Consider the following 20,106-nt stretch of genomic DNA (forward strand, 5'->3'; position numbering starts at 1 on the left):
TGGCCCTTACTCCACATGTTGGCCTGGGAGGGCGGCCACACGTCTCACACTCAGCACACCCGCAGCTGACCGTCCAGATGGCAGGCTGAACGTGGCTGCGAGGCTGCTGGTCTGATCCCTGGAGCCTGCGAGTGGCGCCCGGGCAGATGTGCTTAGCCCGGGATCCTGACACGATGAGGAGACCCTGGCTTCTTGGGCGGGCCCAGTGTCACCACAAGGTCCTCGCAGGAGGGAGGCAGGGGAACCCCGGCAAGGAGAAGCCAGGCGGGTGACATAAAGGCAGGAGGCTACGCTGCTGGCTGCGAAGACGGAGGACCGCCCACCCGTGCCTGAGGTCCTGCGAGGCTCCTGTCAGGCTCCTGCCTCCAGTCGGTGAGAAGGCAAGTAAGTGCCTGCGGGGATCTGCTGCAGTGGCCGCAACAAGGAAAGCACCGTTGGTCCCTCCAGAAGCAGCCCGTCCCCTGCGTCCTCCCCATCCCAGCAAGAGCGCCCCATCCTTCCCACAGCTCAGGTCCAAACTCTGAATGGACTCCCATCTTTCTCTGCACCTCGTCCCAGTCTAGCAGCGGACCTGCCCCAGCTCTGCCCACTTTCCTGGGGCTGGCCGTGTCTGCAGGGCCTCAGTCACATCCTCCAGGCCTCCCATCCCAGCTCGCCCGCTGCAGCCTTCTCAGCCAGCCTGGCAGCGAGGTGGCCCTGTCGCGAGATCGCCGATGAGGGCTCAGCTCGCCCGCTGCCCGAAAGGGCCTCACATTTTATCCGAAATTTGTACATGGGTCCGCACCCTGACCTCCCGTCCTTCCATCGTCAGAGCCTCCGGCCTGGCTGTCCCCTGACAGAGACCTCTCTCCCGGCCTCTGGACGTGCACTCCCAGTCCTTCCCTGCAGCCTGCCCCGTGGCCCTGCCCAGAACGACGGCGCACCTCCCCCACCCCCCCACCCCCGCTCCGAGTTCTTTCCTCTGCCCCTTCCAGCCCTTCCCAAGTTTCACGTGCGCATTGTGCTAGTTGGTCATTTCTTTCTCCTCCTAGAAACCTAGAAGGTTAACTCCAAGAGCACAGGGTTTTATCTCCCTGATGAGCCCCAACACGTGGACCAGAGCCCATGGGCAGTAGTGCCAGCAAACACTCACTGAGCGACGGAGGTCAGGGCCGCGCCCGAGTCCCAAGGTCACGGGCCCTCCCGGGACAGACAGGCCCAGTGGAGTGTGCCATGCAACTTCCCTTCTGAGAGCAACCCGTGGCCCACTCTGCCCCATCTCAGTAAGTGACCAGCTCCAGACTCCAGGCTCACCCACCCCCCAGCCCACAGCCAGGGGGGTCTTTTAAAACCTGAATCTGTCCTGGGAGTCCCAGCTCAAACCCAGTGATGGGTTCTTGTTACAACAAGAGTGAAATCAAAACTTTCATGCCTCCCCACTGACCCAGCCAGGCCCAGGGCCCAGAAGGGCCCCACCACCTGCTTATGACGGTCCATGCTCGCTCCCCACTTTCCTCAGTGTGTCACTACCTGTGGGGCCCTGGGTACTGCCTGCCTCCAGTCAGGACCTGAAGTCCCTCGAGAGCAACAGCTGAAGGGAGGTGTGAAGGAAGGAAAGGGTGGCCTGCCTGGGGGGAGAGGCCTCAGAGCCTCCAAGGAGGGCATGCACAGGGCCCTCACTGCAGGAGCCCCCGTGCGATCGTCACTGTTACCCAGCTGTCCCCAATTCCACAGCCCCAAGGGTTTGCGCTGTGGAGTCCCGTCTGCAGGCCCCAGGAGGCCGGGAGGGAGGCCAGAGGGAGGCCAGACACCAAAGCCTGCAGGTTCCCTGAGCATGGAGGGTGCCTGGTTTGGCCCAAGGAGCCTGTATTTGAGTTTCTTTCTGCCCAGGAAACATTTTCACGCAAAGCACGAGAGCCCCTCCAACCACAGCCGGGGCCTCAGCCTGTCGGGTGGAAGCCGGGCCATTCACTCAGTTCTTCAACAGGAAAACCCAGGGGGCCTTCCAGCAGACCCTCTTTTATCTTCAAGAACCACCAGTCTATCTCTGCCAGAGGCGTGTGACAGCCCGGGGCCCTGGGGCCAGCCATTTCCCCTCACAAGACTGCTTGTGGCCTTCCTGGCAGCACAGCCACTGGCCTCCGCCCAGCCCCGGGCCGTTGGTCCTGCATGCTCTGCAGCTCACCCGAGTCACCACGACCCCACGCGCCTGGCACCCTCCTCTCGGGGCAGAAACATCTGTTTCCAGCTTTGGCGACAAACAGGACGCACCCGCCCTCCTGCCCCTAAATCAAGGCTTGACGAGCCCAGTCCCCTGGTGTGGAGCCCACCCCCCGGCCACCTGTGTGAGGCACGACTGAATACCCTCCCTCAGTGTTTGGGGGAGGTTCCGAGCCAGCCCTGCCCTCTGAGGCTTGTGGACTGAGGCCTCCCAGGACCCGGGCAGAAACCAGGCTGTGATCTCCAGCCAAGGAATGTGTTCATTCCTGGTCCACAGCCGGGCCCGTGTTGACTGAGTTAATTCTGGAAGGCATGTGGCTGGGACAAGACCTCAAAAGAGAGTTGGGGGACAGGAAGATCAGGGACAGCGGCTCTGCCCTCAAGGTCAGGACAAGAGTAAAGTCGGAACCAGCAGCATGCAAATCGGTAAGCAGGCCAGAGGAAGTTACGGGAACCTGTCTGCGTTCCACTGGGGTGAATGAGTGCTTTCTCAGAATGACACCAAGGCCAGGAAGTTTAAAAGTGACATTGAGAGATTTGCCTACAGAAAGAAAAAATTTTAAATCTATGAGGATAAAGTCTCTACAAACAAAAAGTTAAATGCTGTGGGAGAGAGAGTGGGCAAAGTGAGTAACATCAAAAAGAGTCTGCAGTAGTCGGGGTTCTCCAAGAGTAGATGTATGAGACAGAAATGACAGACAGACAGATAAACGTATGTGTGTATACTGATATATACATAGAGAGAAAGAGAGATTTTTAAGGAATTGGGTCCTGTGATCATGAAGGCTTGGAGCATCCAAAATCCGCAGGGCAGGCCAGCAGTCCAGAGATCCAGGGAAGAGTTGATGTTACAGTCTGAGTCCAAAGGCCATCTGCAGGCAGAATTCCCTCTTCCTCAGGCAACCTCACTCTTTTTTCTCTTAAGGTCTTCAACTGATTAGATGATGCCCACCCATGTAGAACAATCTGATTTACCCAATGTCTACTGGTTTAAATATCAACACATTTTTCAAATACCTTCACTCTTTGGATTAGTGTTTGACCAAATATCTGGGCACTATAGCCTAGCCAAGTTAATCCATAAAATTAACCATCAGAAAGTCCAACTAAATGAGCGTTGGAAAAAATGCAATGAATGGGACAAATCTGACCTATAAGAAGTTTTCAGTGGAAGTGGGGGTGGAGGGATCATTTCCAGTAGTTTGTAAACAACAAATAGCCAATAAAACATGAAATTGTTAGACATCACACATAATCAAAGTAGTGACTTTAAACAACTGACCATCAGTTCAGGTGACAACTGTTCATGGCAGCCTACCATGTGCCAAGCAGGCATCCAAGTGGGAGTGTGCAGTGTGACTGCTCTGTGGCACCACTGCCCTGATGGGAGAGGAACAACACAACTGGACACAGATCAAATGCCCTACCGAAGACAAGGAGGCCGGGCGAGGACAGACACCTCAGTGCCAGGTGCTGTCCTGGCAGATGAAGGGTCTGCAGGCATCAGGGAGGCACATCCAGGCAGAAGGAGCAGAAGGCAGAAAGGTCCTGGGTCAGAAATGTGCTTTACAAGTTCAAGGAGCAGCAGGAAGGCTAGTGGGGCTGCATCAGAAGCTGGGAGACTGGGGACGAGGAGGTGGGGAAGACAAAGTGAGGCCATACCAGCCCGTTCAAGCTTCACGCCTTGCTCTGGGGTGATGGGATGCTCCCAGAGGCATTTGGGTTCGGGGGGGTGTTTCAATCTTGCACTGGAAAGTCAGCTGCACTGGAGGGAGGGTTTAAGTCAAGGGCCCTAGAGGTCTGTGCAGGAGTCCTGCTGGGGGAGTAGCAGGAGGCAGATCATGGGCAGTGGCAGCAGAGAGAAGGGCTCAGATCATGCATATGCCTGAAAATGGAGCTGAGGGTCTGCAGAGAGAAGTCGCACCCATGAGATCCCCTGCATCACAGCATGAATGCAGTGCCATTCACTGAGCTCTGGGGTCAACAACTCTCCCTTCAGTGTGGCCAGTTCAAGCTGCCAATTACATACGCAGGAATAGATGTGGGAGTGGACGCTGCTGTTGGACCTGGGCTTTGGGGCTTAGGAAGAAGTCACTGGAGGAGGAGGAGTAAATCCAGGACTGCACATGGCGCTGTGGCTGATACTCCCAGGACTAGCAGGGACACCAAGGAGGGTGCATGGAAGGGAGCCAAAGTCAAGGTGTGGCACCAGGTGGAGGGGAGGACTCGGCAGCCAGGGTCAGAGGCAGGAGTCAGAAAGATACAGGGCTAGAAGGAGGGCATCATGTGCAGGGACACTCTGCACATGGTGCCAAGGAAGGACTTGGTCCACTGCATGCATGCTCCGGAGGCGTGTCTCCGGAAGGCTGACAGGGAGCAAGGGGGCCTCCCAAGAGCAGTCTCAACAGCAAGATGGCCAAGACCTGGCTACAGTGGCCTCAAGAAGGAGGAGGGAGGGGCGAGCGGATGCAAAAGTCAGGGCACACCAGACCTAGGAGCAGAGTCCACCAGCCCAGTCAAGCCGACACCAGCAGCACAGAGCATGCACATTCATCGAACACAAACCTACTTGTGAAGCCTGATGTCCACTGCACCACCGATAAACTGAAAAAAACTAAAGTCATGGTATCAAGATCTCCAAGAGTGCAGCAAGTGAGAGAGACAACCACGGCGAAGGGGTAAATGGGCTCCTACACGCAGCTCACGGGTCAAATCAGAAGAGAAGTCCATAGCCTTAAATGTCTGTGAGGCAGAAAGCACTGAGTTAATACAGAGCCCAAACTGAAAAGTTGGGAAAAGAACAGCAAAATAAACACAAAAAAAACGGAGATAATCATATAAGCCAAAAAAAATCAATTACTTCAAAAACACACCTGCACCCCAGTGTTCATAGCAGCACTATTTACAACAGCCAAGACAGCCTAAATGTCCATCAACAGATGACTGGATAAAGAAGAAATGGTATATTTATACAATGGAATACTACACGGCCATAAAAAATGACAACATAACGCCATTTGCAGCAACATGGATGCCCCTGGAGAATGTCATTCTAAGTGAAGTAAGCCAGAAAGAGAAAGAAAAATACCATATGAGATCACTCATATGTGGAATCTAAAAAAAAAATGAACATAAATACAAAACAGAAACAGACTCATAGACATAGAATACAAACTTGTGGTTGCCAAGGGGGTGGGGGTTGGGAAGGGACAGACTGGGAGGTCAAAATGTAGAATAAACAAGACTATACCGTATAGCATAGAGAAATATATGCAAGATCTTATAGTAGCTCACAGCGAAAAAAAATGTGACAATGAATGTATGTATGTTCATGTATAACTGAAAAATTGTGCTCTACCCTGGAATTTGATGTAACATTGTAAAATGACAATAACTCAATAAAAAATATTTTTTTAAAAACTAGTTATTGATGAAAAAGTAATAAGAGGAAATAATAAATAAATTTATTCTACTAGTTTTTAGTAAAAATTTTAAATCCTAGGACAGTATCTTATCAAAAATGACTCAGGAATAGAAAAGCTCAATAGTACCATATTTATTAAACTTCTTTTTTTTATTTATTACATAAATTAAAGCAGTAGATTAAAATCTTTTCAAATAAAAATACCAGGGCCATGTTTCCTCAAGTTCTTAAAAAAAATGTATTATTCAAATTTTATTTAAAAAACTATCAAAACGTGAAGAAGAAGGAATAACATCCAACTCATTCTATAAAGCCAATATAACACTGATTGGGAATCAGAAAAGGAAAGCATGGAAAAGAAAAGCTATGGGACAGTCTCACTCATGAAACAGATAAAAATACTCCAGAGAAAATATTAACAAATAATTTTGAACCTCATGAAAAAACAGATAATTCACCATGTCCAAGTCAAGTTTATCCCAAAAATATAAGGATAGTTTAACCTAATGAAATCTATTATTGTCATTCAAAGCATGTTCATAATAAAGAAGAAGAATTTTAAGATCATCCTAAAGGCAGAGAGAAAATGTTGAAAGAATGTATACTCTTTCAAGATATAAAACTTTTTGCTAACTAAAACACAGTGGAATTCTTTGATCTGACAAAGTTTATCTACCAAAAATCTTTGAATTTCTTTTCTTAGAGGGAAATTGGAAGCAACTGTGTACTAGAAGTATTGATGTATTCCATAAGAACAAAAATATATTAAAACATGATAACTTTCTAAGTAGAAAAAATCCAAAAAAATACATAAAAATAATAATTAAAAATAACAGGTAACTTGCTACAATACCAATATACAGAAATCAAGCTTTTTGCTATTAACCAGTAGCAAACAGAAAGTCATTTTTGTAAAGATGCCAGATGTCTGCTTCTGTTAAGGGCATACGGGTAATGTGGCCCAACCTTCCCATTGAGGAATACTAGAAAAAGCTGGAAAAGTACTTTTAGAATCTTCTTGAAGGTAGTGACAAGTTAACAAAGTCATGAATAATCACGGGACTGAGAGCCAGAGGAGACTGAAATTCAGAGATTCAAACCTGGCAGCCACTTTTTCCCCAAATCCTTTTACTGATTCTAGAATAAAGTTGAGACACTGAGCAGCAATTTTGACAATCCTATAGGGGTAGGGAGAAAAAATTTGGAATTTTAGAACTAATGTGTACAACTGCATGAATTAAGGACTCAACAGACAGATTTAGAAGCAGAGTTAACACAGCTGGAGAATTAGTAAACCAGAAGCTGAAACAAAAGAAAGGAGCTATAATGTAGACCAGAAAACAAAGGCATGAGTAAAAGAAGAGTGGGTACACTGACAAAGTCCAACATGTAAGTACTTAAAGTCCTAGAGAAAGTGAGAGAGAAGAGAAGACACAGTCATAAAGAGGTAATTGCAGAAATCTTTCCAAACTTAAGGAAAGGTACCACCCCTTGGTTCAAACAGAATAAAACACACACACGCAGAAAGCCACACCCATCCATAACATAAAACTACTGAATACTAAAGGAGAAAATCTTGAAGGCAGCTGAAGGAATGGGGAACCTTACATTATCTTCAAAGGAGCAACAATAAGATGGACAGCTGATGTCACAACAGGAGAAGCAAGGAGAGTGATGCTCTGTCCAAAGTGCTGAATAAAACCACCGATAAGCCAGGGAAACCATCCTTCAGAAATGAAAATGACTATTCTTTTCCCTTCTCCTTAGCTATAGTTTCCTGGGACTATGATAACAAAGTACCATTAACTGGGTAGCTTAAAACCGCTCTCTCACAGTTCTGGAAGCTAGAGGTCTGAAACCAGTATGTCCTCAGGGCTGTGCTCCCTCTGAAGTCTCTAAGGGAGGAGATTTCCTCGCTTTTTCTAGCCTTTGATGGTTGCCAGCAATCCTTGGCATCCGTTGGCTTGCAGATGCACCCTCCAATCTCTGCCTCTATCTTCACATGGAGTTTTCCCTGTCTCTGGGTCTCTGGGTCTAAATTTTCCTCTTCTTATAAGGATACTAGTCATATCAGATTTAGGGCCCACCTTACTCAAGTACAGCCACATCAAAACTTGATGATAACTGCAAAGATGCTGTTCCAAATATGGCCACAGTCACAGGTTCTAGGTGGACATGAATTTGGGATGACACTGCAAGACCCAGTATGCTTTCCTTTCCTGTGCAATTTAGGTGAAGCTCTTAGGCGAGCAGATCAACGTGAATGTGTGCACGGTGGGGTTGGGAGTGGCAGAGGCCTGGAATAGGCCCTGTGTGTGTGGGGAGGGTGGCCTGATGCGGGAAGTAAGATCTGAAGCAAGATGACAGGGCTCCACCTGGCTGAGGGTATAGACTAGACTGACCAGAATCTCAGAACCTGAAGTGAGAGAGGAAAGCATTATGTGGCATGGAGGGGAGGTTGGTAGCTCACAAGGGAATTGATGAAATAAGTGAATATATTGAGAAGCATAGACAAAAGAGAAGAGAGTTACAAAGATCAAAAGGAAGGAAACTAGAATGGATCATGTGATATGGGGCTGGATTGTATGCATCTGTTAGAATTCACATTTTCAACATATGAAGATATATAGAGAGAGTAAGTAATGGCCAAAAACTTCCCAGATTCGATGAGATATGAATCTGCACATCCAAGAAGCTTAGTGAGCTCCAGTAAAGTAAGCTCAAATATGACTCAGATACAAATGGACTAAGATGCCCAAAGTTTTCTGGGGGGGCTGAAATATATGTATATAATATTTTATATATGTTACATATAATATAAATGTAATATAAAATATTAAGCTGATTAAGCTAACCCAATAGTGTTTACAAAAGAGAAATACAAAACACAAGGCCACAGAAAGGTTGAAAGTGAAGGATGATAAAAGACATACTATGCAAATATTAGTCAAAGGAAAGCTGCTGTCACTGTGGTAATCTCAGACAAAACAGACTGTAAGGCAAGAAGCATTAATGGAGATTAAGAGGGATGATGCAATTCTAAATGTTTATGCACCTAAAACAGAGCTTTAAAATGTAAAATTTAAAAATTGTCAGAGCTAGAGGAAGAATTATGTAAATTCAGTTATGGTGTAATGTGTTAACATTTACCTTTTAGTAACTTATAGTACAAGCAGACAAAATACTAAAAATGATGCACTTGATTTGAACAAAATATTCTATAAATTTGACCTGCTGGGCATATGCAGACCTTGGAAAGAACAGCTACAGAAGGCACACTTGTTCTGAGCCTGTGAAACATTCACACGTTATACTGTATCATGGCCATAAAGGAAGATACAACACATTTTCAGAGCCAAAAATATTTAGTTATGGTGTAACAATAGTACAATTAAGCCTTTAATGATTTTCATCATGTCTTTTTTTGTGTTTCCCTCCACCCTAGCCAGCACTTCTGCAGGACAGTGCTCTCCACCTGCCAGAATAGCCTAAACCTCCATTTCCATTTTTTGCATGGCCTCAGACCCCAGGCAAAAGTACTCATCCAGGTCTTAGGGCCCTGTTTTTTCACTATTGTGCCCTTTCTTAGTGGAAGAAGCTTTGGAGCTTTTGAGTTCAACCTTCTTTGTAATCCTACTACTCTAACAATTAAGTATTGGGCCTAATTTTCAGTACTGTTTACCCTCTGGCTGCAGGAGATGGTTACTATTTAAACACTATCATGGAGGATTTCTGATTTTCACACTATTCCCTGAGTTTACAAGGAAGGTGGGAGATTGGGGGCTGACCCAAGGCTGACATTTTCTTTCTTTACTGTTTCAATTTCACTCAACACTAACCAAGATACCCCACTATTCTATAGTTACCACATTTTCCACCAGCTTTATAATTATGACTGCTCTCATGCCTCTCAAAAGCTATATTGCAAAAGGTGCACCCTACCTTGCTACCTATGTCCCATAATGATAATTCAAGAACGGTTTCTTTACAAAGGGACTGTTTACAAAAGTGCATTTAATGAAGATGAAAAGACCAGTTTCAACCTGGGAAAATATATTTGCAACACCTATAACTGACAAAGGAATGTTATCAATAACATGTAAGCAACTACTACAAATCAAGAGAAAAGGACAAATAACCCAATAGAAAACACTGGCCAAAAGACATCAATAGACATTTCAGAGGTAAGAACCAAATTAGGCCAATAATCATGTAAAAAGATGTCAACTTCATTAACAATCAGAAGGAAATCAAATCAAGAACAGAATAAATTATCATCTTAGTAAAATGATACTGGCAGAAACTAAGACGTCTGACCATACCAGGTGTTAGGATGTAGATCCACAGACTCTTTGAAGCATTGCTGCTGGAAAGTCACGTTGAAAAAGTCAGTTTGGAAAAAAGTTTACCTACCATTGCTTTCAAATGTTGCATAATTTCGTATTTCACTCACAAACAAATACTAGAGTGAATCCCTTGTGTGTACACACAAGAAAATACATATAGTGAATCATTTGGTTCAGTTAGGGCTCTTTTGGAAGTGCAGGGTCACTAGGAGTGATATGGAATAGATGATATGAGGAATTAGATTCTGCACAACTGTGGGATAAGTTGGGCGAGTAAAGTCCTGAGGGATCCACTGTAGAATTAGAGAGAAGTCACTGACCAAAGACCCTGAAGGGGGGTCAATGAGGTCTATGCAAGGCTCTTGCCTCTGAATCTATCAGATGGTCTGAAGGTGTTGTGCTTCATCAAGACAGGCAGTTGTGAAGGAGATTTGGCTGAAAAGAAGGGAGGGGAGATAAGTCTAAGAAGATAGGAGAGTAGGAAGCACCTAGACAGCTGCACTGGCACAATCTGTCATATAAACATTTGGAACTCTGAAGTCCATTGAAGGCTTGCAACTTACAGATAAAGTCTTGCATAGTACATGGTAGTTAATTTTTGGTCAATTTTGTCTCTTAGCACAGAAGAAGCTAACCAAACCCTAGCCCCATTCCTATGGCAGACAACAGTGCACATATTCCCAGGGCAACTTGCACGCAGCTCTGAAGAAACCAGGAGTGGCAAAAAGGATGCAGTCCTCCAAATATCAGAGATCTGTGCTCCAATCACTAATTGCTACTTCTGATCACAGAGGTGCCAATAAAGAGGAGGGCGACCACAGATGTTGTACCTACCTCATTGCTGTAAGACAACTCTCTGGCTGAAGTGACTTCCAGGGGATTTAAAGGGCTGAAACTGCCTTCATCTTCCTCTTTTCTCATCTTTATTTTTCTCTTTTTTCCCTTTTAGGAACCAAAAGTCAAAAACTAAGATATTCAAAGGCAACTACACTTATAGGGAAAACTAGAAAGTGGCTGAGAGAAAGGCAGCAAGGTAGCAGGTTACAAGATTAACGTTCAAAAATCAATTGCATTTCTTTATACTAACGATGAATCAACAGAAAAAGAAAGTAAAGAAACAATCCCCTTTAAAACAGCACCCAAAATAATAAAATACCTAGGAATAAATCTAACCAAGGAAGTGAAAGAATTATACACAGAAAACTATAAACCATTGATGAAGGAAATTAAAGAAGACTTTAAAAAATGGAAAGATATCCCATGCTCCTGGATTGGAAGAATCAATATTGTTAAAATGGTCACACTGTCCAAGGCAGTCTACAGATTTAATGCAATCCCTATCAAATTACCCAGGACATATATCACAGAACTAGAACAAGTCATAATAAAATTTATATGGAACCACAAAAGACCTAGAATTGCCAAAGCATTACTGAGGAAAAAGAAAGGGGCTGGAGGAATAACTCTTCCAGACTTCAGACAATACTACAGAGCTGCAGTCATGAAGACAGCATGGTATTGGTACAAAAACAGATGTATAGACCAATGGAACAGAATAGAGAGCCCAGAAATGAAGCCACAAACTTTTGGTCAACTAATCTTCGACAAAGGAGGAAAGAATATACAATGGAATAAAGACAGTCTCTTCAGCAAATGATGTTGGGAAAACTGGACAGCAGCACGTAAATAAATGAAGCTAGAACACTCCCTCACACCATACACAAAAATCAACTCAAAATGGATCAAAGACTTAAACATAAGACAAGATACAATAAACCTCCTAGAGGAAAACATAGGCAAAACATTATCTGACATACATTTCAAAAATTTTCTCCTATGACAGTCTTCTCAAGCAATAGAAATAAAAGCAAGAATAAACAAATGGGACCTAATGAAACTTACAAGCTCCTGCACAGCAAAGGAAACCATAAGTAAAACAAAAAGACAACCTACGGAATGGGAGAAAATTTTTGCAAATGAAACTGACAAAGACTTGATCTCTGGAATATATAAGCAGCTCATATGACTTAATAAGAAAAAAACAAACAGCCCAATCCAAAAATTGGCAGAAGACCTAAACAAGCAATTCTCCAAGGAAGAAACACAAATGATCAACAGGCACATGAAAAAAAGCTCAATACCACTAATTATCAAAGAAAGGTAAATCAAAACTATAATGAGGTATCACCTCACACCAGTCAGAATGGCCATCATTCAAAAGTCCACAAATGACAAATGCTGGAGAGGCTGTGGAGAAAAGGGAACCCTCCTACACTGCTGGTGGGAATGCAGTTTGGTGCAGCCACTATGGAAAACAGTGTGGAGATTCCTCAAAAGACTAGGAATAGACTTACCATATGACCCAGGAATCCTGCTCCTGGGCATATATCCAGAAGGAACCCTACTTCAGGATGACACCTGCACCCCAATGTTCCTAGCAGCATTATTTACAATAGCCAAGTCATGGAAACAGCCTAAATGTCCATCAACAGATGACTGGATAAAGAAGAAGTGGTATATTTATACAATGGAATACTATTCAGCCATAAAAATGACAACATAATGCCATTTACAGCAACATGGATGCTTGAGAATGTCATTGTAAGTGAAGTAAGCCAGAAATAGAAAGAAAAATACCATATGAGATCACTCATATGTGGAATCTAACAAATCAAAAAACAAAAAACAAAATATAAATACAAAAAAATCCAGACTCATAGACATAGAATACAAACTTGTGGTTGCCAAGGGGGTGGGGGATGGGAAGGAACAGACTGGAATTTCAGAATGTAGAATAGATAAACAAGATTATACTGTATAGCAGAGGGAAATATGTACAAGATCTTATGGTAGCTCACAGAGAAAAAAATGTGACAATGAACATATATATGTTCATGTATAACTGAAAAATTGTGCTCTACACTGGAATTTGACCCAACATTGTAAAATGATTATAACTCAATAAAAAATGTTTGAAAAAAAAAGTTACATACACCCCAATGTTCACAGCAGCACTATTTACAATAGCCAAGACATGGGAACAATGTAAATGTCCATTGACAAATGACTGAATAAAGAAGCTGTGGTATATTTATACAATGGAATACTACTTATCCATAAAAAAGAATGCAGTCGTGCCATTTGCAGCAACATGGATGGACCTGGAGATCATCATTCTAAATGAAGTAAGCCAGAAAGAGAAAGAAAAATACCATATGATACAACTTATACGTGGAATCTTAAAAAAAAAAGAGAAAAGAAGACACTAACAAACTTACCTACAAAACAGAAACAGATTCACAGACATAGTAAAGAACTTCTGGTTACCATGGGGAAAGAGTTGGAAGAGATAAATTGAGAGTTATAGATTTGCAAATACTAACTACTATTTATATGATAGATAAAAAACGAATTTCTTCTGTATAGCACAGGGAAATATATTCAATATCTTATAACCTATAATGAAAAAGCATATGAAAATGAATATGTGTATGTATATGCATGAATGGGACATTATGCTATACACCAGAAATTGACACATTATAACTGACTATACTTCAATTTTTTTAAAGCTGCATGAAGAAATAAAGATCCTAATAAAAGTAAATACATGGGAAATTATAAAACTTAATATTATTGTAACCAAAGTTTGTAACTCCACATGGTGTTTTCTACATGGTTTAAATAACTAATGTATTTTTCATTAGTCTTAAAGCTAGTATTATTGCAACTTTGGTTTGTAACTCCATATGTAGTTTATCACATAATCTGAAAGTCTAATCTGCTACATTAATACAATGTTATATCAATTACATATGAATAAAACAATAAAAAGAAAGAGTAATACATTTAAAAGAATAGTTAGGTTATGTTTGGGGCCATACAATATATAAAGATGCAATTTTGTGACATCAACAACCAATGAGAGGAAGAGGAGGTTTTGCACATGATTGAAGTTAAGCTGGTATAAATTGAAGTTAGACTGTTATAACTTTAGGATATTAAATGTAACCCCTCTGGTAGCCAGAAAGAAAATAGCTATAGGACACAAACAAAAATAAATGAGAAAGAAAGTTGAGGATTTTGCTACAAAAAAAGTAAACTAAACACCAAAGAAGATGGTAAAGCAGTGAATTAAGGACAAAAAGGCTATAAGGCACATAGAAAATGAATGGCAAAATGATGTAGTAAATCTCTCCTTAACAGCAACCACTTTAAAAGTAAATGGTTAAACTCTCCAATCAAAGACAGAGATTGGTAGAATAGACAAAAACACATCTTCCAACTATGTGCTTGTTTTTTTAACAAGAGACTCACTAAAGACACAAATATATTGAAAGTGAAAAGATGGGAAAAGATGCAAATACTAGCCAGAAGAGAACAGTAGTAGATATACTTACATCAGATAAAATAAACTTTAAATTTTAAATACTTACAAGAGACAAAGAACATTATATATTAATAAAAGATTCAATACAGGAAGAATATATAACAATATAAACATTTACACATCTAATGACAGAAGCAAAATACAAGAAACAAAACCTGACAGAATTGAAGGGATAAATAAACAGCTCCACAATTAGAGTTGGAGACTTCAACACCTCACTCTCAATAATGACCTGCATTGCCAAAAGATAAGTAAGGAAACAGAGAACCTTAACATGATAAACCAACTAAATTTAACACATCTTCAGACCATCCTACTTAACAAGAGCACACACCTTCTTTTCAAGTGCACAAGGGACATTTTCCATGGTAGATAATATGTTAGGCCACACACTAAGTCTCAATAGACATTAAAAGGTAAATTTCATACAAAATATCTTCTCTGGCCATAACAGGATGAAGTAAAGAGTAAAACTGGAAAATGCACAAGTTTGAGGAACTTAAATAACACACTCTTAAACAACCGATGGAACAAAAAAGAAACCCCAAGGGAAATTAGAAAACACTTAGAGCTGAATGGAAACAAAAACACAACATACCAGATATTATGGGATGGAGCAGAAGCAGAGTTAAGGAGGACATTTATAGCCATAAATGCTTATATTAAAAAACAAGAAAGATCTCAAATTAGCAACCTAACTTCAAAACTTAAGGAACTAGAAAAGAAGAGCAAGCTAGTTCCAAAGCTAGAAAAAGAAGGAGATAATAACACTAAAGCACAGATAAAGGAAAAGGGAAATAATACACTATTGTAAGTCAACAATATATACTAGAGGGCTGGGGGTATAGCTCAGTGCTAGAGCACATGCTTAGCATGCACAAGGTTCTGGGTTCAATTCCCAGTGCCTCCATTAAAAAAAATAAAAAATAAAGCATAAGTAGTAAACCATTAAAAACAATAAATAATAGAAAGATAGACAATTAAAATAGAAATAAAATAGATAAAATCCATGAAACCAGAAGTTGGTTCTTCAAAAAGATCAACAAATATAACAAACCTTCAGCCAGATAGACTAAGAAAATGAGAAAGACTCAAATGATTAAACTCTGAATGAAAATGGGGACATTACTACTGATTCCACAGAAATAAAAAGGATTATAAGAGACTACTATGAACAACAATATACCAGAAAATTGGATAACCTAGATGAAGTGGACAGATTCTTAGAAACACAAAACCTACCAAGACTAAATATGATGAAATAGAAAATCAGAATAGAACTATAACTAGCAAGGAAATTGAATCAGTAATCAAAAATACTCTGACAAATAAAAGTCCTGAACCTAATGGTTTCACTGGTGAATTCTACCAAACATTTAAAGAAGAAGTAATATCAATCCTCAAACTCCTCCAAAATACTGGAGTGGAGGGAGCACTTCCAAAGTCATTCTATAAGGCAAGAATAACCCTGATGACAAAGCCAGACAAAGACACTACAAGAAAATTACAAACCAGTATCCCTAATGAACACTGATGCAAAGAATCTTCAACAAAATACTAGCAAACAGAATTCACCAGCATATTAAAAGGATTGTACACTGTAACAAAGTGGGATTTATTCCTGGAGTGCAAAGATGGTTCAACATAAAAAAACTGGATCAATATATTATGCCATATTAACATGATGAAGGGAAAAAACACATAATCATATCAATTGATGCAGAAAATGTATTTGACAAAATTCAACTAACTTACATTATTTAAAAAACACTCAATAAACCAAGAAAAGAAAAAACTACCTCAACATAACAAAAGTCATATATGAAAACCACACAGCAAACGTCATACTCAGTGTTGAAAGACTGATAGCTTTTCCTCTAAGATCAGTAATATGGCAAGGATGTTCATTTCATCACTTTTACTTAACACACTATGAGAATTACAGCCAGAGAAATCAGGCAAGAAAGAGAAACAAAAGACATCCAAATCAAAAAGAGATATCACCTCACACCAGTCAGAATGGCCATCATTCAAAAATCCACAAATGACAAATTCTGGAGAGGCTGTGGAGAAAGGGGAACCCTCCTACACTGCTGGTGGGAATGCAGTTTGGTGCAGCCACTATGGAAAACAGTGTGGAGATTCCTCAAAAGACTAGGAATAGACTTACCGTAGGACCCAGGATTCCCACTCCTGGGCTTGTATCCAGAAGGAATCCTACTTCAGGATGACACCTGCACCCTGATGTTCATAGCAGCACTATTTACAATAGCCAAGACATGGAAACTGCCTAAATGTCCATCAACAGGTGACAGGATAAAGAAGAAGTGATATATTTATACAGTGGAATACTACTCAGCCATAAAAACCGACAACATAATGCCATTTGCAGCAACATGGATGCTCCTGGAGAATGTCATTGTAAGTGAAGTAAGCCAGAAATAGAAAGAAAAATAACATATGAGATCGCTTATATGTGGAATCTAAAAAAACAAAAACAAACAAAGAAACAAACAAACAAAACAAAGTGTAAATACAGGACAGAAATAGACTTATAGACATAGAATACAGACTTGTGGTTGCCAGGAGGCAGGGGGTGGGAAGGGCTAGACTGGGATTTCAAAATTGTAGAATAGATAAACAAGATTATACTGTGGAGCACAGGGAAATATACATAAAATGCTATGATAACTCACAGAGAAAAAAATGTGACAATGAGTGTGTATATGTCCATGTATGACTGAAAAATTGTGCTGAACACTGGAATTTGACACAACATTGTAAAATGATTATAAATCAATAAAAATGTTATTAAAAGAAGATAATAAAACTAGATATAAAATTATCTCTGTTCACAGATGGTATAAATTTATATGCAGAAAACCCTAAAGATGCTGTATTTTAAAAAACTGTTAGAACTAATGAACGAATTTAGCAAAGTGTTAGGATACAAAGTCAACACAAAAAATCATTTGCATTTCTATACACAAACAATGAACAGTCTGAAAAGAAAATTACAAAAAAAGTCCATTTATAATAGCATCAAAAAGAATAAAATACTTAGAAATTAACATAGCCAAAAAGGTGAAAGACTTGTACAATAAAAACTACAAAATATTGCTGAAAGAAATTGAAGAGAACATAAATAAATGGAAACACATCTCATGTTCCTGAAGACTAGCTGTTGCAGGACACCTGTACTGCCCAAAGTGACCTACAGAATCAGTGCAACCCGACCAAATTCCCAATGATATTTTTGCATAAATAGTTTTAAAAACTGATCCCAAAACCTTCAAAAATTCAACACTAACAAAAGAAACGAACCTGATGCAAAAGTGGGCAAGGTATTTGAATAAATATTTCTCCAACGAAAACATACAAAAAGTCAACAAGCACATGGAAAGTTGCTTAACATCACTAATCATTAGAGAAATGCAAATCCAAAAAATGAGATACCACCTCAAGCACGCACATTAGAACGGCTAATATTTTTAAATAAGATCGGGTGCATTCAGGGTGGTATGGCCATAGTACAATGGCTACTATTTTTAAAAAACAGAAAATAACAAATGTTGGTGAGGATAGGGAGAAATTGGAACCCTTGTGCACTGTTGGAGAGAATGTAAAATGGCATAGCCAATGAGGAAAACAGTTTGGAATTTCCTCAAAAAATATTTTTAAAAAACTACCATACTTCCACCAATTTCAGTTCTGGGTATATACCCAAAAAAATGCAAAGCTGGGTCTTGAAGAGACACCTAAATACCCATGTTCACAACAATATTATTCACAATACCTGAAATGAGCAAGCAACTTAAACATCCATCAACAGATGAATGGATGAGGAAAATGTGGTCTATATGTACAATGGAAAATTACTCCCTCTTTAAAAACAAGTAAATTATGATATATGTAACAACATGGATGAAACTTGAAGACATTCTACTAAGTAAAATAAGCCAGTTGCAAGAAGGTAAATACTGTACGATTCCTCTTATATGAGGTACTTAGAGTCACTTAATCCAAGGACACAGAAAATAGAATAATGGTTGCACCAGGGTGAGAATAGGGGATTATTGTTTAAGGGTATAGAGTTTCAGTTTTACAAGATGAAAAGAGTTATGGAAACATAGGTGGTCATGATTTCACTTTATGAATGTATTTAATATCCTTGAACTGAACACTTAGAAAGATTTAATTAAACCTTGGTAATTTTGTTATGTGCAATTTATGGCAATAAAAAACAAATTTTAAGCAGGAGAAAGTAAGAGAAAACTGACCCATAAAGAAAACTGAAACCCTTCAGAAAGATCTAGAGCCTGTGTCCCTCCATGTGGAAGAAACTGGTGACATCAGGATGGAACTGCACACCTGCCTGGACCAGGACTGGACCACCTGAGGGGGTCAGCAGGAGCTGGAGGAGCAGCTTCTCCACACTGACAGCACAACTATGCAGGTCAGTGACAACATTCACAGCCTGTAGCAGGACCTGAGGCTCTGTACCAGCCTTCCAAGCATATGGACTGTTCCTTCAGTTTGCTCTCCAAAAACTGAAGACTTCTCTTATGATCAACCCTAATCTAGGGAGATACACAAGAAGGCTAAGAAATCTGGTTAAAGCTTAGCTAACTCGGCATAGGAAAAAAATACCACAATCCACTCCTTGTCAGCCACTTTGGACCACTTGTAGCTTCCAATTCTTTTTAAACAGCAATATTGTTTGTTTTCCACCTACTACAGTGAAATTATTCCACCTAAAACTTAAAACATGCCAATTCCTCCTCCAAAAAAGAAGATTGAAGTCTAATATATCACATGAAATATCTTTGGCTGATGTTCACTTCTTGTGTGGATGAATAACACTCAACTTTGGATATCCTACAGTTTATACCTGAGATATGAAACATCACCACTAATACATCTTATGTCAGATGGTAGGGGAATGAGGATGAGGGGAAATAAAAGAAAAGTATGCAGGAGGAGATGGAGATGGTGGAGTAGCAGGACATGGAGCCCACCACCCACAAGGAACACATTCAAATTACATCTAGGTGTGGAGCAACTTTCACTGAAAAGAAACTGGAGATTAGCAGAAAGACAGGCCAAGAATCTAAACAAAGGTCCACAATAAGTCATTTAGGAAGGGAGATGGAGTAGTCAGGTTGGAACCTCATCTGTAGGAGCAGACACAGGACAGGGAGAGATATCATGGGCTTGAAGGCCCTCCCTGAGGAATGGGCAGCTTGAAAGAATTAGTAATACGAGTGCTAACTAAATTAGGGAAAAAAATACATGAACACAGTGATGGTTTTTACAAGGAACTAGAAAATATAAAAAGATAATCACTCACCTGAAGAATACAATAACTGAAATTTAAAACACTAGAAGGAACTAACAGCAGATTAGGTGATACTGAAGATCCCATAAGTGATCTGGAAGGTAGAATAATGGAAATTACCCAGTCAGAACTACAAAAAGAAAAACAAATTTTTTAAATGAGAGCAGTTTAAGGGATCTATGGAACTACATCAACTGTACTAACACGGGCATGGTAGGGGTCCCAGAAGGAGAAGAGAGATAGAAAAAAAGTTGATGTGTACTTCATAAATTTATGGCAGAAAACTTCCCAAACATGAAGAAAGCATGAGATTTCCAGGTAGAGGAAGCATACAGATTCCCAAACAACAAGAACCCAAAGAGACCCACACCAACACATAACACAATTAAACTGGCAAAAGTTAAAGATA

General features: G+C 40.8%; 1 protein-coding gene across 1 annotated transcript in view; it reads left to right on the top strand.

Annotated features, from left to right (window-relative positions):
- Window positions 1-20,106, top strand: part of LOC105062021 (uncharacterized) — a 113,813-nt gene that overhangs the window by 37,848 nt on the left and 55,859 nt on the right. The gene's annotated exons all lie outside the window — the stretch shown is intronic.

The sequence above is a fragment of the Camelus bactrianus genome, chromosome 6 (genome assembly GCF_048773025.1).
Source record: "Camelus bactrianus isolate YW-2024 breed Bactrian camel chromosome 6, ASM4877302v1, whole genome shotgun sequence".
Classification (NCBI taxonomy): Eukaryota; Metazoa; Chordata; class Mammalia; order Artiodactyla; family Camelidae; genus Camelus; species Camelus bactrianus.